Source organism: Pongo pygmaeus, chromosome 17 (assembly GCF_028885625.2).
Source record: "Pongo pygmaeus isolate AG05252 chromosome 17, NHGRI_mPonPyg2-v2.0_pri, whole genome shotgun sequence".
Classification (NCBI taxonomy): Eukaryota; Metazoa; Chordata; class Mammalia; order Primates; family Hominidae; genus Pongo; species Pongo pygmaeus.
In genome coordinates, this window is record NC_072390.2 from 73,725,390 (window position 1) to 73,750,418 (window position 25,029).

At 44.6% G+C, this 25,029-nt stretch overlaps 1 long non-coding RNA gene and 1 other non-coding gene across 2 annotated transcripts; one reads left to right on the forward strand and one right to left on the reverse strand.

Moving 5' to 3' along the window:
• The first annotated feature begins 556 nt into the window (after positions 1-556).
• Positions 557-18,109, forward strand: LOC129018701 (uncharacterized). Its single transcript, XR_008495416.2, has 3 exons — positions 557-751; positions 15,460-15,561; positions 17,931-18,109. It is a non-coding gene; the product is annotated as an uncharacterized LOC129018701 (long non-coding RNA).
• Positions 5,570-5,703, reverse strand: LOC129019196 (U8 small nucleolar RNA). The gene has a single exon (XR_008495541.1). It is a non-coding gene; the product is annotated as a U8 small nucleolar RNA (small nucleolar RNA).
• Positions 18,110-25,029: the final 6,920 nt, after the last annotated feature.

Below are 25,029 nucleotides of genomic sequence, written 5' to 3' on the forward strand. Positions count from 1 at the left end.
ACTGAGATGCTGAAAGCTCGGGATCCCCTATAACCATGTCTTCTTCCTCACCAACCCAAGAGTAGGACTGCAGAATTGCAAAGCCAGTTCTTCAGTGTAACATGCATATTTGATGATCGGTGTCCACCAAATTACAGGCTTCTATCTTTTTAATCTTTGGCAGTGAGAGTAGTTGACTTTTAATTTATGAATTTGTAATGAAAGCAAAAATGTCTGGAGAAAAGCAGTAAACTGGAAATTATGATTGGTTTAATTTACAATAGAAATAGGCAATTTTGAATAAAGAGCAGAAAACCATACCTAATTTATGCATGAGGACAGAATGCATACTGAAATTAAGACAAGATTGACACTGAAAGACTAGGCAGAAAAAAAACAGAACAGAAAAAGAAGAGAAGAATGGTGGAAATGTCAACACATTCCTAGTGGAAATATTTGCTCACAGCCATCAAGCTGTACAAGTTTGAAAAAGTAAGATCAACAAAATACATTACAAGCATCTTTCTGAACTGGCTCTCAACCTTTTCTTTTTCCCTCCTCTCATTCTATTTATACACATCACAGTCCCAAGAATAACACAAGAAATTCTCCAAGTTTCCAAGAAGGGAAGATGGAGTGGAGGGCGCTCACCCTATCTCCAGTGGACAGCCCCTGGGCTACTCCTCTCCAGGTGAGAAAATTCTCACTTCAGCCAAGTGCAGAATGGTCCCCTTTATTTTCTTGGGTATCATTGGAGAACAAGTTCCTTCATGTAAGTAAAATTTCACTGTCCCTCATTAGGATGGCTAATATCCAAATAAACAGAACAGAAAATAACAACTGGTGAGGATGTTGGGAAATTGGAATCCTTGTACATTGCCGGTGGGAACATAAAATGGTGCCATTGCTGTAGAAAACAGTAATGACGTTCCTCAAAAACTTAACCCTAAAATTACCATATGATCTAGCAATTATGCTTCAGAGTATGTTCCCAAAAGAAACGAAAGCAGGCACTGATATGGCATGGCTCTGGGTCCCCACCCAAATCTCACCTTGAATTGTAGTCCCCACATGTCCAGGGAGGGACCTGGTAGGAGGTGATTGGATCATGGAACCGGTTTCCCCCATGTTGTTCTCATGACAGTAAGTTCTCACGAGATTCGATGGTATTATAAGGGGCTTTCCCTTCACTCACACTCTCTCCTGCCGCCTTGTGAAGAAGGTACCTGCTTCCCCTTTGCCTTCCACTATGACCATAGGTTTCCTGAGGCTTCCCCAGCCATGGGGAACTGCGAGTCAATTAAGCCTCTTTTGTTTATAGATTACCCAGTCTTGGGTAATATATCAGGCAGTATCTTTATAGCAGTGTGAAAATGGACTAATACAGGGACTCAAACAGATACTTGTACTTCCACATTTCTAACAACTACACTGTGGAAGCAACTTAAGTGTCCACTGATAGACGAATGGAGAAACACAATGTGGAACTTACATACAATGGAATAGAGTTCAGTCTTAAAACAGAAGGTCATTCTTTTTTTTTTTTTTTTTTTTTTTTTTTTTGAGACAGGGTCTCGCTCTGTCATCCAGGCTGGTGTGCAGTGGCGTGATCTCGGCTCACTGCAACCTTTGCCTCCCAGGCTCAAGTGGTCCTCCCACCTCAGCCTCCCGAGTAGCTAGGACTATAGGTGTGCACCACTATGCCTAGCTGATTTTTGTACATTTTTAGTAGAGACAGGGTTTCACAATGTTGCCCAGGCTAATTTTGAACTCCAGAACTCAAGCACTCTGACCACCTCAGCCTCCTGAAGTGCTGGGATTACAGGCATGAGCCACCGCCACTGGCCTAAATTGTCTAGCTTTTAATCTGCCTCATTGCATCTGACAGCTACAAACTACAACCCTTCCCTGTTCCTGAATTTTCTTCCAAAACACATCCGTAATGCCACTGCCATGCCTGCAAAGCACTGATGACTCTTCATCAGAATAGGCAGAAATTCACCTCCCAATCCGACCCCAATCTACCTCATCTCCTGCACCCCCATCCCTAACCCCATGCATGATAGTCTTTTTTTTTTTTTTTGGAAACAGAGTTTCACTCTTGTTGCCCAGGCTGGAGTGCAATGGCTCAATCTCTGCTCACTGCAACCTCTGCCTCCCGGATTCAAAGGATTCTTCTGTCTCAGCCTCCCAAGTAGCTGGGATTACAGGCACATTCCACCACGCTGGCTACTTTTTTTGTGTTTTTAGTAGAGACAGGGTTTCATCATATTGGTCAGGCTGGTCTCGAAATTCTGACCTTGTGATCGCCTTGGCCTCCCAAAGTACTGGGATTACAGGCGTGAGCCACTGCGCCCAGCCTTTTTTTCATGACTTTAATACTCTAAGGAATGGCACAGCTCCAAATCCTCACGAATATACCTCATTCTTTGTAGTATGTTTCTCTGCCTTATGAAACTGTACGCTCCTCAAGTCCAAATTAATTCCAACGTCACCTTGGTTGGTCCCACACTGACCTCTAACCTAAATTAATCACTGTCTCCTCAGGAGATTCAGCATATTTGTTTCTACGCTGGATGACCTTTGCATAAGGAACCAATCGGCTGTTTGCACAGAAGGAGGCTGTGGCAGCATAGGCACTTACACTGTCATATTCAACACACTGAATTCTAGATACCTGCCTGGCTGTCTCTTCTCCTCCAAAATCAAGTCTTATTTAGTTTTCTGTCCCAGTGTCTAGCACAGTGCCTTGAATGGGGAGACACTCAGCCATCATTTACTAAATTGAAATGAATTGTTGAGAATGCATTGCAGATGCACCTGAATTGGGAGTTACCAAAAAGAGAGAAAAGAGGAAATTGTACTGGAGCCAAAGACAAATTAAATCTAATTCATAGTTATGAACACAGAGATCATGTCAGCATGTGAAACTCTAGTGGATGAATTAGGGCAGCAGTCCTCAACCTTTTTGGGACCAGGGACCGGTTTCATGGAAGACAATTTTTCCACGGACCAGGGGTGGGGAAGATGAAACTGTTCCACCTCAGATGATCAGGCATTAGATTCCCATACAGAGCACGCAACCTAGATCCCTCACATGCACAGTTCACAATAGGATTCCTGCTCCTATGAGAATCTAATGCTGCCGCTGATCTGACAGGAGGCGGAGCTCAGGCAATAATGCTAGCTCACCAGCCGCTCACCTCCTGCTGTGCTGCTAGTTCCTAACAGACCACAGACCGGTACCTTCACAGAAGAAACAACCTGGGCCCCTTGCCTATTGTTGGTATGTCGCTTTCCACAGTCACACCCTTTTGTACCTGTCCCTGGGAGGAAAACACAAGGTGTCAGTAAGTTTGAAATTTCCCGGCCGGGCGCGGTGGCTCAGGCCTGTAATCCCAGCACTTTGGGAGGCCGAGGCGGGCAGATCACGAGGTCAGGAGATCGAGACCATCCTGGCTAACACGGTGAAACCCCGTCTTCACTAAAAATACAAAAAATTCTCTGGGCGTGGTGGCAGGCGCCTGTAGTCCCAGCTACTCCGGACGCTGAGGCAGGAGAATGGCGTGAGCCCGGGAGGCGGAGCTTGCAGTGAGCGGAGATTGTGCCACTGCACTCCAGCCTGGGCGACAGAGCGAGACTCCGTCTCAAAAAAAAAAAAAAAGAAATTTCCCATCCATGAGTTTTTCACTTTTTCATCTTCTTGGTGCATGGAATTCCAAGTATTTAAGAAAGCAAAATGAGGCTGGGTGCAGTGGCTCACGCCTGGAATCAATCCCAGCATGTTAGGAGGCCGAGGCTGGTGTATCACTTGAGGGCAGGAGTTCAAGATCAGCCTGGCCAAAATGGCGAAACCCTGTCTCTAATAAAAAATACAAAAATTAGCTGGGCATGGTGGTACGTGCCTGTAGTCCCAGCTACTGGGGAAGCTGAGGCAGGAGAATCGCTGAAACCCAGGAGACGGAGGCTGCAGTGAGCCTAGATGGTGTCACTGCACTCCAGCCTGGCGACAGAGCGAGACCCTGTCTCAAAACAAAACAAAACAACACACAAAAAATTCTGTACCCATCTCTTTTGTATTGCATGCATACGGATGGATGGATGGATGGATGGACCGACAAGTATTTTACTTTGAATAATTGAAAGGAAGTATTACCTTTCTTGCCGAGCACGGTGGCTCACACCTGTAATCCCAGCACTTTGGGAGGCCGAGGTGGGCGGATCAGAAGGTCAGGAGTTTGAGACCAGCCTGGCCAATATGGTGAAACCCCATCTCTACTAAAAATACAAAAATTAGCTAGGCGTGGTGGCAGGCACCTGTAGTCCCAGCTACTCGGGAGGCTGTGGCAGAATTGCTTGAACTCGGGAGGCGGAGGTTGTAGTGAGCAGAGATCGTGCCACTGCACTCCAGCCTGGGCGACAGAGCGAGACTCTGTCTCAAACCAAAAAAAAAAAAAGAAGTATTGCCTTTCTTATATCTCCCACAGTCCAGAATGATGTAGCTCCATTTCTAGGCTAAACAGAAAGATGGGTCTGCCTGAAAAACATGATTTAAAAATAATTTCTTTTTAGGGCTGAGCATGGTGGCTCACACCTGTAATGTCAGCATTCTGGGAGGTAGACCAGCCTGGGCAACAAAGCAAGACCCCTTCTCTACAAAATAAATACATAAATAAATTAGCTGAGCATGGTGGTACACACCTGTAGTTCCAGCTACTCCAGAGGCTGAGGTAGGAGGATCGCTTGAGTCCTGGAGTTTGACACTGCAGTGAACTATGATCACACCACTGCACTCCAGCCTGACAGCTTGGCTCCTCCCTAGTGATTTCTAGTGTGCATCCAAAGTCAAGAACCACTGCATATAAACAGTTCTGCAGCTTGTATTTTTGGTTTTTTTTGTTTGTTTTTTTAACAATATGTCTTATAGATCCTTGCATAGGAATATATAAGAGTGCTCTCTTTTTAATAGCTGCATAGTATTCCACCAGGTGATAGAGTATGATGGCATTTATGGACATCAGATAGTTCTCTTTTTTTTCTGAGAGGAAGTCTCACTCCGTTGCCCAAGCTGGAGTGCAGTGGCACGATCTCGGCTCAATGGAACCTCCACCTCCCAAGTTCAAGCAATTCTCCTGCCTCAGCCTCCCGAGTAGCTGGGACTACAGGCACGCACCACCATGCCTGGCTAATTTTTTTTTTTTTTAGTAGAGATGGGGTTTCACTATGTTGGCCAGGCTGATCTTGAACTCCTGACCTCGTGATCTGCCCGCCTCGGCCTCCCAAAGTGCTGGGATTACAGGCGTGAGCCACCACACCTGGCCTGACAGTTTTCAATATTTTGCTCTCACAAGAAATGCTGAAACAAATCACCTTTTATATCTATTGTTTTGCACATATGTATATACAGCTGTTGGATAAAGTCCTACAAATACCATTGCTGAGTGAAATAATAAGATCACTTGTAATTTTGCTAAATATTTATAAGTTCGCTATTTAGTTAACTACTTGTAATTTTGCTAAATCTTCCATGATAAACATTTGATAGACATTATTAAATTGTCCTATGAGGTTTAATTTTTTTTCACAACAAATCAGATATGAACAATCAGAGTTTGCAAGTCCTGATTACACAGAGACATTAATCATGGATCATGCAAACTCCAATTATCATGTTCTATCTGCCCTCCAAAACGAGGAACAGGTAAGGATTATCCCACCTGATGATAGGATTAAATTATTAATCCAGGTTTATAAAAAGTTTTTAGAGTGACAAAGTGCGATTTTATTTTAGAGATACATATGCGAGGATATGATTACTGTGTTTGGTTTAAATTTCAAAAAGTGACAAGAGATTGCAGAAGTGGCTCATTTGTCATTGTTAGGGTTACAGTGTCTTTCCTGATAGGGCTGGTTGGCGGCTCAGTTTCTTGTTCTTTCTTGTCATTAAAGAGTTTTGTTCTCAGAAAGGAAATAATCTGTGCTCTTTGATGTGGTTCAGAAAAAAGAGACCAATACCACATTTTAAAACTCTTTGTGGCAGATCGTCCACGAGCAGCTCTTTAAGAGAAGCAGCTCACAGAGCTCTGGCTCAAACAAGAGAAGTTTTTAGAGAACATAGAGAATGTCTGACTCTGGAAGAATTTCCTCAAGAAAACAGAAAAGCAAAGAATGGAAAATGCAAACACAATTATTCTTCCTCTGATGGGAATAACTTTCCAGCTCAAATGAATATTTATTTGTTTTTGTGTGTGTGAGACAGGGTCTCACTCTGTCACCCAGGCTGGAGAGCAGTGGCACGATCTCGGCTCATTGCAAACTCCACCTCCCGGGTTCAAGCAATTCTGCCACAGCCTCCCGAGTAGCTGGGACTACAGGCGCCCGCCACCATGCCCAGCTAATTTTTGTATTTTTAGTATAGACAGAGTTTCACTGTGTTGGCCAGGCTGGTCTCAAACTCCTGGCCTCAAGTCACCTGCTTGCCTTGGCCTCCCTATGTGCTGGGATTACAAGCATGAGCCATCTCCCCCGGCCTCAAGTGAATCTTAACTTTGAGGCTATGCCAGAAGCTGAAGACAGTAAATCAAGCACTAAATTAGAAACACACTCTTCAGATGGGCACAGTTGCTCGTGCCTGTAATCCTAATGCTTTGGGAGGCCAAGGCCGGAGGATCGCTTGAGCCCAGGAGTTTGAGAGCAGCCTGGGTGACATAGAGTGTAGAGACCCCATCTCTACAAAATAAATAAATAAATAAAAAGTAAAAAAAAAAAATCAGCTGGATGTGGTGGTTCACTCCTGTAGTCTCAACTACTTGGGAGGATTGCTTGAGCCCAGAAGTTTGAGGCTGCAGTGAGTTATGATCGTACCACAGCACTCCAACCTGGGTGACAGAGCCAGACCTTGTCTCTGAAAAAATAAATAAATAAAATAAAAAGAAACATGCTCTTGTACAAAAAAGTATTTTGCTTTAGGAGCAAAAATAGACACCTTTTGGACGTTTCCACATTTTTATACGATTGAGGATTCCACTCTATAACATGTCTCTCTTCTCCTTCCTTCTTGAATTCTCCTTTCTCCTCCTCCTCTGAGAGAGAGAGAACAGACAGACGCAAAGACAGACACATGGAGATACAGAGGGAAACAGAACAGATCTTCTGGCATGACATGTTTTTAAAATAGCTGCCAGGATGTGCTGAGAGAAATGGACCATCATAAAATAGATCATTTTTATGTCAAATGAGTGTTACGATATGTTTATATTTCTTTTTTTTTTTTTTTTTGAGGCAGAGTTTCAGTCTTTCACCCAGGCTAGAGTGAACTGGCATGATCTCGGCTCGGTGCAACTTCTGCTACCTGGGTTCAAGCGGGTAGCAGAGGTTGCCTCCTGAGTAGCCTCAGCCTCAGCCTCAGCCTCCCAAGTATCTGGGACTACAGGCATGTGCCACCACGCCTGACAAATTTTGGTATTTTTAGTAGAGCTGGGGTTTCGCCATGTTGGCCAGGCTGGTCTCTAACTCCTGACCTCAGGTGATCCACCCGCCTCGGCCTCCCAAAGTGCTAGGATTACAAGCATGAGACACCATGCCCGGCCAGATATTCATATATATATACACATATATATATATATACATACACACATATATATACGCACATATATATACACACACATATATACATATATATATACATACACACACACATATATATATATATATTTTTTTTTTTTTTGAGATGAAGTCTTGCTCTGTCGCCCAGGCTAGAGTGCAGTGGTGTGATCTTGGCTCACTGCAACCTCCACCTCCCGGGTTCAAGCAATTCTTCTGCCTCAGCCTGCCGAGGAGCTAGAATTACAGGTGCGTGCCACCCTACCAGGCTAATTTTTGTATTTTTAGTAGAGGCAGTGTTTCGCCATGTTGGCCAGCCTGGTCTTGAACTCCTGACCTCAAGTGATCCACCTGCCTTGGCCTCCCAAAGTGTTGGGATTACAGGCGTGAGCCACCATGCCTGGCCTCCTATATTTCTTGAAGAAATTCAAGCATCAGCCTTTGAATTGTATCAGTTGAAGTTCTGTGATAGAAAGCAATAGAAATTGACTCATTAATGTAAGCCAAAAAAGGTTATTTCAAAGACACTGAGAAGCTCACAAAATTAAAAGCAGGAACCAGGACAGGTCTGGGAACCACAGTGGCAGAGGCCTGTAAGAAACTTCTGTTGGGGATCTTGCTATCCAATGATTTATTCAAATTCCCAGGAAAAGTAATCTGATTGCATTAGCTTCACCACGTGCCTACCTCTTGTGATCAGGGGCTGAGTCTGACACCAGCAAGGGGAGAGGGAAGTTGAGAAATATGATGGCCAGACTGCAAATGCTGCCCCCCAAATCACTTAGTAATTTATAACCATGCATATTGGATCTGGGTAAATAAAAGTGCTATATTGAGATGCTAATCACAGCTATATGACTTTGCTCTTCATGAAAATGGGTAGAGGCTGGGTGCAATAGTTCATGCCTGTAATCCCAGCACTTTGGGAGGCCAAGGTGGGGGGATCGCATGAGGCCAGGAGTTCAAAACCAACCTGGCCAATCTGGCGAAAGCCCATGTCTAATAAGAATACAAAAAATTAGCCAGGCCTGGTTGCACACGCCTATAATCCCAGCTACTAGAGAGGCTGACTCACGAGAATCACTTGAACCCAGGAGGCAGAGGTTGCAGTGAGCCAAGATCGCACCTCTGCACTCCAGCCTGGATGATGGATTGAGACTCTGTCTCAATAAAAGAAAATGGGCCTGGCGCGGTGGCTCATGCCTGTAATCTCTGCGCTTTGGGAGGCTGAAATGGGTGGATCACAAGGTCAGGAGATCGAGACCATCCTGGGTAACATGGTGAAACCCTCTGTCTACCAAAAATACAAAAAAATTAGCTGGGCATGGTGGCACATGCCTGTAATCCCAGCTACTCGGGAGGCTGAGGCAGGAGAATCGCTTGAACCTGGGAGGCAGAGGTTGCAGTGAGCCAAGATTGTGCTACTACACTCCAGCCTGGGCGACAGAGCAAGACTTCGTCTCAAAAAATAAAAAGAAAAAGAAAATGGGTAGAAATCTTGATTGGGATTAGACCTGGACAAAGATATTTCCAAAAGTCCCTTGTGAAACTGAAAAGAAATAAACATGTTTCGGTCTTCAGACAGTGTCTATCATTTTTTTAAGTGTTTAAAAAGTAATGTGCTAATCTTTGTACTCCTATGTTCATAGTAGTACTACTCACAATAGCCAAAGGATAGAAGCAACTCAAGCGCCCCTTGTTTCTTCCATTCATGAATGAATAAACAAAATGTAGTGCGTACATACAATGGAACATTCAGCCTTAAAAAGGAAGGAAATTCCGACACATGCTCCAACATTGATGAACCTGGAAGACACGACGCTAAGTGAAATAAGGTAGACACAGAAAGACAAAGAGTGCACAATTCCGCTTGTATGTGGTATCTATGATAAAATAGTCAAATTCATAGAATCAAAGAGTGGAATGGTGGTTGCCAGGGACTTGAGTAGGAGGCAGTGGGGAATTATCGTTTGATGGGTACAGAGTTTCATTTCAGTTGTTGTTGTTTTTTTTTTTTTGGAGACAGAGTTTTGCTCTGTCGTCCAGGCTGGAGTTTAGTAGCGAGATCTCGGCTCACCGTAACCTCCGCCTCCCAGGTTCAAGCGATTATTTTGCCTCAGCCTCCAGAGTAGCTGGGATGACAAGCGTGCGCCACCACGCCCAGCTAATTTTTGCACTTTTAGTAGAGACGGGAGTTTCGCCATGTTGGCCAAGCTGGTCTCAAACTCCTGACCTCAGGTGATCTGCCCACCTCGGCCTCTCAAAGTGCTGGGATTATAGGTGTGAGCCACTGGGCCTGGCCACATTTTTTTTTAAGGCAGTGGGCAATAGTAGAGATGCCTGCAGCACAACTAAGGAGGGTGAAAAAGGAGGTGGGAGGACTATTGTCAGACAGCCTTCCTATACCACGGATTTCTGCAATGGATTGGCTTGGCTGATTCCAAGTATCATAGTTGGTCATTTTTAATTTATAGAATAAAAAAATCCATGCGTTCTAAAGGAACATTTCAAAGCCAGGAAAAGACTTTTTTAAATGTATGTTACAAGTCTAGCTGGTAATCCGAAGCCCTCCTGCATTGACACAGGCTTTCCTCTCTGAGTTGCTCTGCAGAGCCCAGGAAAATAATAAAACCTTTATGACCAAGAGTACCATTTCATTTCCTTTCTAAACGAAATGCATGAAAGGCCACCCATGCTGGCTGGTGTGGATGCAAGCAAAACTTAACTGTAAATTGAAGCAACTATATTTCTTCTGCCTCTATGTTGAAAAAGCAAACAAAAAAAGAATAAAACAAAAATGAATATAATTTAAATATACAGCAACTGCTGGTTTTCATCTTAATAATTTACAATTGATGAAGCTGGGAGGTTATCTATTGGTTTTTCATGTGGTTAGTTTCAAAATATGACTTATCCTCTCCAGGCCGTGGCTTTCTGGCTTGTTCAATTTACTTCCCCCAGTTCTTTGGCCCCTCTTCTGCACAAATGCCCTCCCAGCCCTCAAAGGCCCTCCCCGCTTCTGAAACTATCTCCCACAACCATCAAGATTCTTTCTAGGCCGGGCGCGGTGGCTCACGCCTGTAATCCCAGCACTTTGGGAGGCCGAGGTGGGCGAATCACCTGAGGTCGGGAGTTTGAGACCAGCCTGACCCACACGGAGAAACCCCATCTCTACCAAAAACACAAAATTAGCCAGGCTTGGTGGCACATGCCTATAATCTCAGCTACTTGGGAAGGCTGAGGCAGGAGAATCGCTTGAACCTGGGAGGTGGAGGTTGCAGTGAGCCGAGATCGCACCATTGCACTCCAACCTGGGCAATGAGAGCAAAACTCCGTCTCAAAAAAAAAAAAGATTATTTCTAGAAAGACTTCTATAGAAAATCTTTTCTAGGCTGGGCACAGTGGCTCACACCTGTAATCCCAGCACTTCAGGAGGCCAAGGCGGGCAGATAACTTGAGCCCAGGAGTTTGAAACCAGCCTGGGCAACATGGCAAAACCCTGTCTCTTCAAAAAATCCAAAAATATTAGCCAGGCATGGTGGTGCTCACCTGTGGTCCTAGCTTCTTGGGAGGCTGAGGCAGGAGTATTACCTGAGCCTAGGAAGTCAAGGCTGCAGTGACCTCTGGTGATTTCGCCACTGCACTCCAGCTTGGGTGACAGAGTGAGACCCTGTCTCAAAACAAAAACAAAAACAGAAAAAAATACACAAAAATCTTTTCTGGAAAGTCTTCTTGGACCTCTTCAGATCTCTTCCTCCAGTGAATTCTGTGACACTAATTACTTTTTTCCCCCCATGATACATAGGGCTTTGGGCTATGAAAGTATAACTTTCAAAAAGATAAAAGCCTGACTCTCATACAAATGTAGAAGGAACACATGTCAATTATGTATGTAACTAATTCACAAGGGTGCCAGGAGGATGTAAAACTAGTTCAAAGGAGAATTCAAAGAACAGAGGTCTGTGTAGTCAGACAGGAAAGGCAGCCAAAAATAAGCTTTTTTTTTTTTTTTTTTTTTTTTTTGAGACAGTCTCGCTCTGTCATCCAGGCTGGAGCGCAGTGGCACAATCTTGGCTCACTGCAACCTCCACCTCCTGGGTTCAAGTGATTCTCCTGCCTTAGCCTCCTGAGTAGCTGGAACTACAGGCATGCGCCACCACACTCAGCTAATTTTTGTATTTTTAGTAGAGACGGGGTTTCACCATATTGGCCAGGCTGGTCTCAAACTCCTGGGCTCAGGTGATCCGCCTGCCTGTGCCTCTCAAAGTGCTGGGATTACAGGCGTAAGCCACCACGCCCAGTCAAGAGTAAATTTTCTAAATCACAGGCAAAATTGGTTAATGTCCTAATGGGCAATAGAACGGTAACCTTCTGAGTTATCTTGGATACTCTTGGAAATCTACTAGTTAACATGTAACTTGAGAGAATCTGAGCCTTCGTCATTAGTAAATAGCAAGAAAACAAAAGTGTATCTCCCAGTATTAAATAATCCTTGGGTGAGCTCTGGGCTAGATATGCTCCAGTATGATATTGAAATCTCCCAATATTAAATAATCCTTGGGCGGGCTCTGGGCTAGATATGGTCCAGTATGATATTGAAATCTCCCAGTATTAAATAATCCTTGGGCGGGCTCCGGGCTAGCTATGCTCCGGCATGATATTGAAAGTTATGCAGGAGTCCTTTCAGCTTATATCCAAGTTTTTGGATAATTTGCCTTCACTGGGTCAATCATCCCCATTTCATAAGAGGAAATACAAGTCTGGAGAGATTAGTTTACTTGTCTGAGATCACACAATTGGTAGGAGCTGAGCTAGAACATGAAACTAAGTCGGTGTGGCTATAGCTTATACTTCTCCAAATGCATACTAAAGGGTTAGAGATCCGCAGCCGGTGGAGTTAGCAGAGAACACGTCTCACTTGTGTGTGCACGTGGGAATCCAGGGGATATGAAATTTTTTTTAACCAAGGGATACAAAATTGTTCGTTTGTTTGTTTGAGACAAGGTCTTGCTCTGTCACCCAGGCTGGAGTACAGTGGTGTAATCACGGCTGGCTGCAGCCTAGACTTCTGGGGCTCAAGCAATCCTCCCACCTCAGCCTCCTGAGTAGCTGGTACTATAGGCATGCACCACCATGCCCAGCTAATTTTTTTATTTCTTGTGGAGATGGGGTCTCAGTACGTTGCCCAGGCTGGTCCCAAACTCTTGGGCTCCAGCCATCCTCCCGCCTCAGCCTCCAAAAAGCTGGGATTACAGGTGTGAGCCACCTTGCCTGACCGACAAATGCTTATTGATTGTTGTGAAAGTCCAGTGGCCTAGCTAGACTACCTTTCAATACCACCGGTGAGAAACAACAGCTTAGTAGTATATAACTAGCTGATCTTAGGTGCTATTTAGCAAAAGAGTTAAAACAATAACAACAACAACAACAAAACTGTGCTAAATGACATTTCAGCAACTGTTCCAGCCAACGCATAATGACATTTTATAGGGAACTGCTTTGCTAGAGGGGAGATGTACACACTTGTAGCATTATGAAGGTCTCCGGAAGTATCCCTTTAAGCTCTCAACGGCCAACTGTGCTTCTTTATGTTTTCCCAAGGCTCTGAGCTCAGAAGTTCCCAGCCTGTGAGGTATAAGAGTTTCCCAAGTCTTCTGCCAAAGAACCTCAGTTCAGGAGAAAAATAAACTCAGGAGTCCTCTGATTAAACCAGTCTTTATTGCAGTCTGACTTGGAGCTTTTGGCCTTAGTGGCGAAGAAGGTGATTAAGTAGTTTTCCCAGGAATAGGCCTAATTCAGCTTAAGTGGACTTTCAGGAATATTCTGTTTAAGAGCATGAGCACATACTACTACAAAGAGCTGCTTTTTTTTGGTTTTGTTTTTGTTTTTGAGACGGGTGTCTCACTATGTTGCCCAGGCTGGCTTCAAACTCCTAGGCTCAAGAGATTTTCCGAGTAGCTGGGACTACAGGTGTGCACCACTGCACACGGCCCTAATCCCATTTTACTTATTCATGTGTTTATTTACTGTCTCCCCCACTAGGATGTTGTATTAGTCTGTATTCACGCTGCTGATAAAGGCATACCTGAGACTGGGCAATTTACAAAACAAAGAGGTTTAATGGACTTACAGTTGCAAGTGACTGGGGAATCATGTCAGAAGGCAAGGAGGAGCAAATCACGGCTTACATGGATGACAGCAGGAAAAGAGAGCTTGTGCAGGGGAACTCCTCTTTATACAACCATCAGATCTCATGAGACTTATTCATTATCACAAGAACAGCAGGGGAAGACTTGCCCCCATGATTCAATTACCTCCCACCAGGTCCCTCCCACAACACATGGGAATTCAAGATGAGATTAGGGTGGGGACACAGCCAAACCATATCAGATGTGAACTCCATGCACTGGAGAGCAGGAACCTCTGTTTTTTCACTTATATATCTCTGGTGCCAAGAGGCTATCAAATAATAAGGGCTGAATAAATAAATGATCCATTTTCATATACTTCTAGGTCATTGTGTAAACATGCTACTGCTACCACTACTACTACTAATATCAATAATACCAACCTGGGCAACATAGCAAGACCTCGCCCCTATGAAAAAAATGAAAAACATTAGCCAGGTGTGGTGGCACATGCCTGCGGTCCCAGTTATGTGGGAGGCTGAGGTGAGAGGATTGCTTGAGTCCAGGAGGTTGAGGCTGCAGTGAGCTGTGATCATACCACTGTACTCCAGCCTGCATGACAGAGCAAGACCCTGTCTCAAAATTAATAGTAATATCAACAGTAACAACTGTTTCATATGGTTAAAATAAAGAGATGGTCAAAAGTATGATTTCATGAATCACACAGCTTATTGCCTTACAAAGTGTTTTTCTTTATCAAAATGCTAAATGGGGAAGAATAAAAATCTCACAGAGGCCGGACACAGCTCACGCCTGTAATCCCAGCACTTTGGGAGGCTGAAGCGGGCAGATCACCTGAGGTCAGGAGTTCGAGACCAGCCTGGCCAACATGGTGAAACCCTATCTCTACTAAAAATACAAAAATTAGCCAGGCATGATGGCGGGCACCTGTAATCCCAACTACTCAGGAGGCTGAGGCAGGAGAATCGCTTGAACCTGGAAGGTGGAGGTTGCAGTGAGCCGAGATCACACCATTGCACTCCAGCCTGGGTAACAAGAGTGAGACTCTGTCTAAAAAAAAAAAAATTACACGTGATTGCCGAAGTACATTAAAAAAATTACACTTGATAGAGGAAGTCACATAGTGAGTAAGCTCCAACTTCGAGTCCAATTGTTAAAATGGAGTTGCCCAATTAGGATGGAGGCAGTCTTCTGTGGATGCAGTCTAATCAATTTTGAGGTGTAACTTTCTAGGAGAGGTTCTAGGAAGAGATGGCTTGACCAATGCAGCAGAGATCCATGACAACACACAGGCCCCTCAATGCTGGGGGCGGTGACACAAATTATCTTATCTAATTCTCACAGTTGTTCTATGTAGATATTACTACTCTGCCCATTCTACAGTAAAGAAGTGGAGCTTTAGAGATAGTACAACTTGGATATTCCTAATCTGAAGATTGGAAATTTGAAATGCTTTAAAATTTGAAACTTTTTGAGACTGACAATGCTCAAAGGAAATGCTCATTGGAGCATTTTGTATTTTGGATTAATGACGCTCAAGTGGTATAATGGAAATATTCTAAAATCCAAAAAAATCTCTAAAATCTGAGACACTTCTGGTTTCAAGCATTTCAGATAAGGGATGCTCAATCTGTGTTTTTCCTCAAGTCACATGATTGCAAGCAAAACTAACCTCAGGCCTGACTCCAAAGCCAGTTTTCTTTTCTTTTAATTTCTTTCTCTTTTTTAGATGGAATCTCCCTGTGTTGCTCAGGCTGGTCTCGAACTCCTGAGCCCAAGCGTGCATCAGCCTCCCGGTAGCTGTGATTACAGGCATGAGTCACCACTCCTGGTAAAGCCTATTTTCTTAAAGTCATACAATGCTGTCTCCCTGCCTAAAAAACAGTTTGGAAATCACTGCTCTAGACAGAGAAGCCACTAATCTTTGTTGGTTGATGATGAAGCACTGTACTTGGCAATGGAAATACCATGTGATCTAGCTCTGGTTGTATCCTATTTTTTTTTTTTTGAGACAGAAGTCTCGCTCTTGTACCCCGGGCTGGAGTGCAATGGCATGATCTCGGCTCACTGCAACCTCCGCCTCCCGGGTTCAAGCGATTCTCCTGCCTTAGCCTCCTGAGTAGCTGGGATTACAGGCACCTGCCACCACGCCCAGCTAATTTTTGTGTTTTTAGTAGAGACGGGGTTTCACCATGTTGGCCAGGCTGGTCTCCAACTCCTGACCTCAGGTGATCCACCCACCTCGGCCTCCCAAAGTGCTGGGATTACAGGCATGAGCTCCCGGCCACATCTGATACTTTGAATTTTCCATCTGCCCAGCAGAAAAGGGGGAGGGGTTTGCAGTAGCCTCTGGTGCTTTTGTTACTTAGGTGTGGAAAGTTGGAGTTTTCCTTTTGATTTAGTGCTAGGCAGTCAGCATTAATCGGCCTTGGGTTCCCTGACTCCAGACCCTATTCTCCTGCCTCAGGACCAGGCAACTAGAGGCCACTGCTACAGACCCAAACCCTCTGGAATTATTTAAGATATCCAACCCTAAGCTGTTGACTCTGCCTGGCCTGGCCTTTCCCGAGGAAACTCCAGTACATGCCCTGGCTTCGGCTTTCCCCTCGCTCCCACTTCCGTCTCCTGACCAAAACCTGGAGCTTCTCCTGTGGCCCTGTGTGGCAGGGTATGCCCCCTTCTTTCAGGAAATCTCTCAGATAAAAGCCATCTTTCAATGACATTGGCCTCTCTGTGCCATCACTCAAACATGTCCACAAATTCTAATCCCACAGGTACAAATTTCAAAACACGGGACACCCTGAGTTAATCAGGAGAAACTGATTTAGGAGGCTTCCTGCAGAACTGAGTTGATGGTTTCCAACATTCCTCTTTTATTCTATCACAGTAATACCTTCATAGTCATATGCACTCATATGCACTCATATCTGTTTCAGCTCAACTTGGAACCTGCAAACTCTGAAACAAGATATTAAAATCAGTTTTTTAAATATGGAACTATACCCATCAAAGTATTTCCTACTCTATTTCTTGCCTTATTCAACATCTTCTTGTTGATTGATTCATGTAACTGCCAAAGCCCAGAGTATTTCAGGAGCAGAGACTCCTTAGTTTCCAGAATATTTTTCTCATGGTTCCCATTAATAAAATTTTAGTGGCAGCTGGGCATGGTGGCTCACGCCTGTAATCCCAGAACTTCGGGAGGCCAAGGAAGGCAGATCACTTTAGGTCAGGAGTTCGAGACCAGTCTGGCCAACATGGCGAAACCCCATCTCTGCTAAAAATACAAAAAATTAACTGGGCATGGTGGCACGTGCTTGTAATCCCAGTTACTCGGGAGGCTGAGGCAGGTGAATCACTTGAACCCAGGAGAGGCAGAGGTTGCAGTGAGCCAAGATCACACCACTGCACTTCAGCCCGGGCAACAGAGTGAAACACTGTCTCAAAAAAAAAAAAATATATATATATATATATTTATTTATTTATTTATTGGAGCACACAGGCACCCAGAGTAAACATTATATTCGCTGACCTCCCTGGCAGCCATGTGTGGCCATATGGCTGAGTTCTGACCAATAGGATGGATGGGTGCAAAGTCCATGTGGCTCACAACCCATCTCTTTTCTCTTCCTCATTGTCCCTTCTTTTTTTTATTTTTTTTTTAGAGATGGAGTCTCGCTCAGTCACCCAGGCTGGAGTGCAGTGGCGCGATCTCGGCTCACTGCAAGCTCCACCTCCTGGGTTCACACCATTCTCCTGCCTCAGCCTCCCGAGTAGCTGGGACTACAGGTACCTGCCACCACACCCGGCTAATTTCATTGTCCCTTCTTGCATCCTGGATGCTGGGAATGCTGATGCCACCACATTGGACCATAAGGACTGGTTCCTGAAAACTTCTGGGAGCAGATTGCTTATGCTTCAATTTGTCATCTTGTTAAACAACTGTTAACTGGGGTTTTCTGCCACTCGCAGAAAAGCCAAATCATTACTTATTCAGTGGCAAATGGTGTAAGTGAAGCAAGCACTCAAGGAGGTGGCAGTGAGTGACAAAATTAATAACTACGTGGCTTAGCTGAGATTGCATCCTAAGGACAAGAAAAGCAATAGTAATAATGGCTTGCTTTTTATAGTGCTTTGTAATTTTAACATACTTTCAAATGCTTTTTCTCTTTTGATCCTCATAATAACCCCCTTGGCCAGAGAAATAACAGGACTTTGGTGCTATTCTCCAAGCTGAAAGCCATCCTCTTTGGCCCTGAGGACACAGCTTTTTCTGCCATAACTCATTGTCTCCACTGGCTCAATTAGCCAATTAGTGGCATGGTAGAGGGCTGAGATGTTACTTTTCAGTTTCCAATAAATTCTCAAGTTGGTTTCAATTCTCCTTATAATGATGATAAAGTCAAAGCTCAGAGGAACTGAACGATGGCCCCTTAAAATTTATATTTTGAAGCCCTAACTCCCAATGTGAATGTATCTGGAGACTGGCCCTCTTTAAAGAGGTAATTATGGTTAAATGAGGTTACAAGGGTGGGGCTTAAGGCAATAAGACTGGTGTGCTGAAAAAAAGGGGAAGAGGCTGGCCGCAGTGCCTCATGGCTGTAATCTCAGCACTTTGGGAATCCAAGGCAGGGGTTTGAGACCAGCCTGGGCAACATGGTGAAACCCTGTCTCTATAAAAAATTTAAAAATTAGTGTAGGGGGGTGCCAGGCATGGTGGCTCACGCCTGTAATCCCAGCACTTTGGGAGGCCAAGGTGGGCGGATCACCTGAGGTCAGGAGTTCGAGACCAACATGGCGAAACCCCGTCTCCACTAAAAATACAAAAATAAGGGGGGCATAGTGGCGCATGCTTGTAATCCCAGCTACTTGGGAGGCTGAGGTGGGAAGATTGCTTGAGTCCAGGAGTTTGCGGTTACAGTGAGCAATGACTGGGCCACAACAGTCTAGTCTGGCAACAGAGTGAGACACCATTTATAAAAAAGAATAATAAAATTTTGAAAATAATATAAGAACAAAATATTAATAATTCCACCAGTGTCAGAAGATAGAGGCCTAGGCCTCTCAACTTCCAAGCCAAGATCTTTCCAGCAGCCCAATCTGCTTCCTTGAAGGTGTAAAGATAGGCCTCCCACCATCCCAAATCTGTATCCTGTCATTTAGATGTTTAGGGGCTGATAGCACTCCTATATGTAGGCATGAACACAAACACATGCTTAATTTTGGACTATCATTCATCAGAAAAATAGTTTTTTTACATAAATAATTGTAATCAAGGTGTGTTTGAAAGTCAAAAAAATGTGTCAAAATAAATGGAAAAGAAACCATGGGGGAAATCACAAGAAGATACCACTTCATACCCACTAGGGTGACTATAATTTTTTAAAATGGAAAATAAGTGTTATTGAGCATGTGGAAAAATCAGAGCCCTCAGACATTGCTGGTAGGAATGAAAAATGCTGCAGCCACTGTGGAAAACAATATGGCAGTTCCTCAAAAAGTTAAACATAGAATTGCCATGAACCAGTGGTTCCACTCCCAGGTATATACCCAAAAGAACTGATAACAGAAACTCAAACAATTATTTTACATGAATGTTCACAGCGTTATTTACAGTGGCCAAAAGGCAAAAACAACCCAAATATCCATCAACTGTTGACTTACTGGATAATCACAATGTGATATATCCATACAATGGAATATTACTTACCTACAAAAAGCTACAAAGCACCGGGCGCAGTGGCTTACACCTGTAATCCTAGCATTTTGGGAGGCTGAAGCGAGCAGATCACAAGGTCAGGAGTTCGAGACCAGCCTGACCAACATGGTGAAACCCTGTCTCTACTAAAAATACAAAAATTAGCCAGGCATGGTAGCATGCGCCTGTAGTCCCAGCTACCTGGGAGGCTGAGGCAGGAGATTCGCTTGAACCCAGGAGGTGGAGGTTGTGGTAAGCCAAGATCACATCACTGCACTCCAGCCTGGGCAACACAGTGAGACTCCATCTCAAAAAAAAAAAAAAAAAAAAAAGATGCAAAGAGGCCAGCATGGTGGCTTACGCCTGTAATCCCAGCACTTTGGTAGGCCAAGGTGGGTGGATCACTTGAGGTCAGCAGTTCGAGACCAGCCTGGCCAATGTGGTGAAACCCCGTTTCCACTAAAAATATAAAAATTAGCCAGGCGTGGTGTCACACGCCTGTAATCCCAGCTACTCCGGTGGCTGAGGCAGGAGAATTGCTTGAGCCTGGGAAGTGGTGGTTGCAGTGAGCCGCGAGTGTGCCACTGCACTCCAGTCTGGGCAGACAGAGTGAGACTTCATCTAAAAACAAACAAACAACAAAAAAAAACAAGTAAAAAAAAAAAACATACAAAGAACTGATACATGTTACAATGTGGATCAACCTTGAAAACATACTAAATGAAAGAATACAGGTACAAAGGTCACATGTCATATGATTCCATTTATATGAAATGTCCAGAATAGGCAAATCCATAGAGACAAAAAGAAGATTGATGATACAGAGTTTCAGTTTTGCAAGATGAAAAAGTTCTGGAGATTTTGGGCCAAATGAGGTGGCTCCTGCCTGTAATTGCAGCACTTTGGGAGGCCAAGGCGAGCAGACTGCTTGAGCCCAGGAGCTCAAGACTAGCCTGGGCATCATAGCAAGACCCCATCTCTATTAAAAATAATAATTTTAAACAAGTCCTGGAGATCCGTTTGACAACAATATGAACATACTTAATATATTTAACACTTGGTTAAGATGGTAAATTTTGTTGTATTTTTTCATCACAATGTTTTTAAAAAGTATGAGACCTAGACTTTGCTCTCTGTGTGGCCCTGATTTCTTGGTGGTAAATGGCAAGTAATTTAGTACCCTTTACAAACTACCTTCATATACATGATGTATCAGGTGCTCCAGGCAGTCCTTGAGATAGATAGAATAATCCCTCTGTATCCATGGGGGTTTGTTCCAGGACCCCCGAGGATACCAAAATTCACAGAGGCTCAAGTCCTTTAAATAAAATGGCATAGGACAGGTGTGGCAGCTCATGCCTGTAATCCCAGCATTTTGAGGGGCCAAGGTGGGCAAATCACCTGAGGTCAGGAATTTGATACCAGCATGGCCAACATAGTGAAACCCTGTCTCTACAAAAAATACAAAAAAATTAGCTGGGCCTGGTGGCACGTGCCTGTAGTCCCAGCTATTCGGGAGGCTGAGGCAGGAGAATCGCTTGAAACTGCGAGGCGGAGATTGCAGTGAGCCGAGATCGTGTCACTGCACTCCAGCCTGAGTGACAGAATGAGACTCCATCTCAAAAAAAAAAAAAAAAGCATAGTACTTTGTATATAACATATGCATATTCTCCCCTATACTTTGAATCATCTCTAGATTACTTATATTTAATACAATGTAAATGCTATATAAATAGTCATTATATTGCATTGTTTAGAGAACGAGGACAAGGAAAAAAGTCTGTATCTGTTCAGTACAGACACAACCAACCTTTTCTTTTTTTCTGAAAACAAAAATTTTTTTTTTTCTGGAGACAGAGTTTCACTCTTGTTGCCCAGGCTTGAGTGCAGTGGCATGATCTTAGCTTACTGTAACCTCCGCCTCCCAGGTTCAAGCGATTCTTCTGCCTCAGCCTCCTGACTAGCTGGGATTACAGGCACCTGCCACCACGCCTGGCTAGTTTTTGTATTTTTAATAGAGATGGGGTTTCACCATGTTGGCCAGGCTGGTTTCAAACTCCTGACCTCAGGTGATCCACCCACCTCGGCCTCCCAAAGTGCTAGGATTACAGGCGTGAGCCACTGCGCCCAGCCTTCTGAGAATTTTTAATCCACAGTTGGTTAAATTCACAGATATGGAACCCGTAGTTACAGACGGTTAATATCATCAAACACTTTTTTTTTTTGAGACTGAGTCTCCCTCTGTCGCCCAGGGTGAAGTGCAGTGGCATGATCTCGGTTCACTGCAACCTCCGCCTCCCAGGTTCAAGCCATTCTCCTGCCTCAGCCTCCTGAGTAGCTGGGACTACAGGCGAGCACTGCCACACCCAGCTAATTTTTGTATTTTTAGTAGAGACACAGTTTCACCATGTTGGTCAGGCTGGTCTCAAAATCCTGACCTCAGGTGATCTGCCTGCCTTGGCCTCCCAAAGTGCTGGGATTACAGATGGAGCCACCGTGCCTGGCCTCATCATACACATTTGCATGAACTGAGGCTGGGATTCAAAGCTGGATCTTCCTGGTGCTCTGTGCAATCCAGAATGTGACCTTGCCCTCCTGGACAGGGCTGTGTACATTCTATGTGTTCTGATGGGCTTTGGTCCCAGAGGGGTGACTTTATTTCCATATGACTGACAGTCTCAGGAGGACTCCCAGAATTGGCCACAAGCTGCTGCCCTGGGACACACCTCTCCTGGGGCTGGGGCGGCCCTGAGGGAGTCCACAGCTTCTGAAAGCTTCCCCCTTCCCAGACAGCCTCTGGGCTAGCACTGTGCCCAGGGACTAACTGTGCTGTCTTTGTGGCACCCCTTTCTCCTGCCCGGTGTAGGCAAGGACCTAGCAAAAAGAGCTCTTCCAGGCAAAAATCAGCCAACACCATTGGATGGCCCAGTAGCAGTTGTCCCCGCAGCAATTCTTGGCAGCAGGAGATGGGGAAAGAAAGGAGTCCAGGGACAATACGTTAAATAAAGATATCACTTCTGCATTTAAATAGTGTGCTAATGAAGCCCGTGGGCCAGACTCCAATTTCTGCAGTTTGGAGGATCTTTGTTCGGAGTGCTTAAATGGTGGTGTTTGTGGGCTATTAATGTAAACTGGTTCAGAGTTGAATGTCTACATGTTTGGAGAAAAAGAGGCCTCAGCTTGGGCACCAGAGCTCCAAGGCCCCCATTTCTCAACTAAACACTCCCTCTTCCTCACTGCTGCCACCCCCAAGCTGAAAAGGGTCCTTTTCCTTTAGCTTATATTGGAGAAATGCAGGTGGGCCAACCATTCAGAGTACTTTGATCAGCAGTCCCATCAGAACCACACAGGGCCAGGGGAGAGTGTTTCCCAACAAAAGGAGGGACTGTTCAGACAATAGCACCGTCTTCTTCCAGACCATCCCCCCTCCACCTGATTCCTCATGGAGACTGCGCTCCAGCCACGATACCTACAGTAAACCTTTTATTCAAGAGTCTGAACTCAGAAGCATCCAAACAATAGATCTATTCTTTTTTTTTGAGACTGAGTCTCACTCTGTTACCCAGGCTGCAGTGCAGTGGCGCGATCTCGGCTCACTGCAACCTCCGCCTCCCGGTTCATTCGATTCTTCTTCGATTCTTCTGCCTCAGCCTCCTGAGTAGCTGAGTAGCTGGTACTACAGGCGCGCACCACCATGCCCTGCTAATTTTGTATCGAGCTCACTGTAGCCTTGACCTCCTGGGCTCAGGGGATCCTTCCACTTCAGTCTCATGATTAGCTAGGACTGTAGGAGTGCACTGCCATCCCCCGCTACTGTTTCCTTTTTTGTAGAGACAGGGTCCCACTAAGTTGCTCAAACTGGTCTTTAACTCCTGGGCTCAAGAGATCCTCTAGCCTTAGCCTCCCAAAGTGCTGGGACTGTGGGCATGAGCCACTGTGCCCAGCCATGATTCATTTTCTAAATAATACATGAGCAATGCAGTTGCTCCACATTCTCTCCAATATTTGGTGTTGTCAGCCTTTTAAATGTTAGCCATCTCTGGCCAGGCGCAGTGGCTCACGCCTGTAATCCCAACACTTTGGGAGGCCGAGGTGGGTGGATCACGAGGTCAGAAGATTGAGACCATCCTGGCTAACACAGTGACACCCTGTTTCTACTAAAAATACAAAAAAAAAAAAAAAAGTGTTAGCCATCTGGTGGACGTAAAATGGTATCTTCTATGATTTTAATTCACATCTCCCTGATGACGCATCATGATGGACACTTTTTCATGTGCTTATCAGCCATTTGGGTTTCGTTTACTGTCTGTGTGGGAACGTGATTCTCCTGCCTCAGCCTCCCGAGTAGCTGGGACTACAGGTGTGCGCCATGACGCTGGCTAATTTTTGTATTTTTAGTAGAGACGGGGTTTCACAAGGTTGGCCAGGCTGGTCTCTAACTCTTGACCTCAAGTGATCCACCCGCCTCGGCCCCCCAAAGTGCTGGGATTACAGGCGTGAGCCACCGCACCTGGCCAAACTACTTTGTTAATCCACTGAAATGTGGTCCTGTTTCAAGAGTTAGAGCATTAAGTACCCTGATTAAATATAATCCCCTCAACTCTTTCTTTTCTCAGCATTTAGTTTGCCTTTGCACCTCACTAGTAGGCCTTTTGTTTTCACCTCTTAGATCCAATGCACTTTCTTTCTTCCAAATCTGGGGGGGAAATGTGTTTAAAAAAGACCCATAAGAGGCTGGGTGCAGTGGTCCACACCTGTAATCCCAGCATTTTGGGAGGCCAAGGCAGACGGATCACCTGTGGTCAGGATTTTGAGACCAGCCTGGCCAACATGGCAAAGCCCCGTCTCTGCTAAAAATACAAAAAAAAGAAAAAAAAAAATAGCTGGGTGTGGTGACAGAGTGAGACCCTATCTCAGAAAAGAAAAAACAAAAACAAACAAACAAACAAAAAATCCTCTACTGCTCAGGTCACTGGAACATTTATTCTGTTTTATGGAATGAAGTGTTACCCGATTCTAGAATTGTAAATAAAGCCAATTAAGATCTTTCAAACTAAGTTTGTTGTAATTTTGTCATTTGACAAATGTAATGGTTATATCCTCAAAAGATAGACAGGAGTCAGGGACTGGCCAGAAAACTAAAAGTTTAAGCCTGGATTCAGATTATAGGGACCAAGGGAAACTTCCCCTTCACCCTCTGAAAGGTCACTGAAAAATCAACTCACAAAAGGCAGATTAATTGGAGAAAAGGCATACACATTTTATGAACTGTACCCGGGGAGAAGCACAGAGTGACTGCCCAGGCCCCAGGGTGGTTCAGAAGCTTATACTCCATCCTGGCAAAACAGTTTATGGGAAGGGGGAGGAAGATGAATTCTGTTGAGGGGTTACTAGGAAGGATGAATGGATCAGGGAACAGAGATTAATTTGTACAGTGTTTTGTGAAAGTTTCTGTTGGTGTGGCTGGATTCTTGGTCTTACAGGGAGGGGAAGAAAAAGCAATTGTTTATTTTGATGGGTCTGGTTCTTAGGCAGATAAAGGTTTTGGGAGAGATGTTGAGGGGGGATATCAGAAAGACTTTGAGGCTTCTTCAGTTCAGC